Source organism: Monoraphidium neglectum (genome assembly GCF_000611645.1).
Source record: "Monoraphidium neglectum strain SAG 48.87 unplaced genomic scaffold scaffold01208, whole genome shotgun sequence".
Classification (NCBI taxonomy): Eukaryota; Viridiplantae; Chlorophyta; class Chlorophyceae; order Sphaeropleales; family Selenastraceae; genus Monoraphidium; species Monoraphidium neglectum.
In genome coordinates, this window is record NW_014012420.1 from 16,049 (window position 1) to 17,177 (window position 1,129).

Genomic DNA, 1,129 nt, shown 5'->3' on the forward strand with positions numbered 1-1,129 from the left:
GGGGGGGGGGGGGGGTTGTTCGAGGCAAAGTCACGGCAGAGGTGTGTACAAGGGGACCCCAGAAGCATGCATGGCACACAGCGGCCAACCCCCACACACAAACACACACACACACACACACCACACACACCCACACACACACACACACACACACACACATAAGACTCACATACAGAAGAAACTGCACACCCACCTGCGCGCCACAGCCGCGGCTCCGCCTCGCTCCAAGCAGAGGGGTCCAGCTCAGGATTGACCCCCACAGAGTCGACGCCGCCAAATGTGCGCTGTTGGGGCGGGGGAGGGGTCACCGAGCACGCGGCCGCAGAAACAAGCATATAAGCCACTTGGAGGCTGACGGCTGAAAATACACTGGAGATGCTGCCATCCATCAACTGAGCAAGGGCAGATTGGGCGGGCGATCTCTGGGTTTGGGGCTCCTTTGGGGCTGGTGTGCGAAAGCAGGAATCGGCGGGCACGTCCTCCTTGGCACGCCCACCGCCTCGCCGCCGAGCCTGGCCAGCTCCTGTGCGTTCACGGTGTCCACGTCAGCGTTGCGCGCAAAGCTGCCAGGCGAGCGTGGATGGGTGGGGGCAGCAACGCAGCGACAAATGGCGCGTGGCGGATGGGTTGTCAAGGGTGTGAGGCGAGCGGAGAGAGGGCGGCCCAAGCAAGTGGGTCGAGATGTGTGTCGGCTGAATAAGTGTTGGCGGGAAAGGAGTGATTGGCGCTGCGGCGGCGCCTTCCCACGCACACGCACGACATGCGATTCCAAGGGAAAGCCGATGCAAGCCGGCCGCCCGCGGCCCCAAGCGGCCAGCGGTGGCCCTGGCTTCGGAGACATGGACGAGCCGGCGCTCACAGCTTGGTCGGCACGATGCCGTGGCGCGCCTCGAGCGGCCGCCCGCAGCGCGCGACGAGGCGCCGCACGGCGCCGGCGGGGTCGCGCGCCCAGCGGATGTCCTCCAGGATCGACACAAACTCGGGGTCGGCCTGGCGGAACACCTGGTTTTGGAGGGAGAATTTGAATGGAGGGGGTTCACGGGCAGGCGTAGTGTCCAGGATGTGTGTGTTTAAGGGTAAACTGAGTGTTAGGGTAGGTGTGCAACGTGGTTGGTTTGGCATCCAGTCC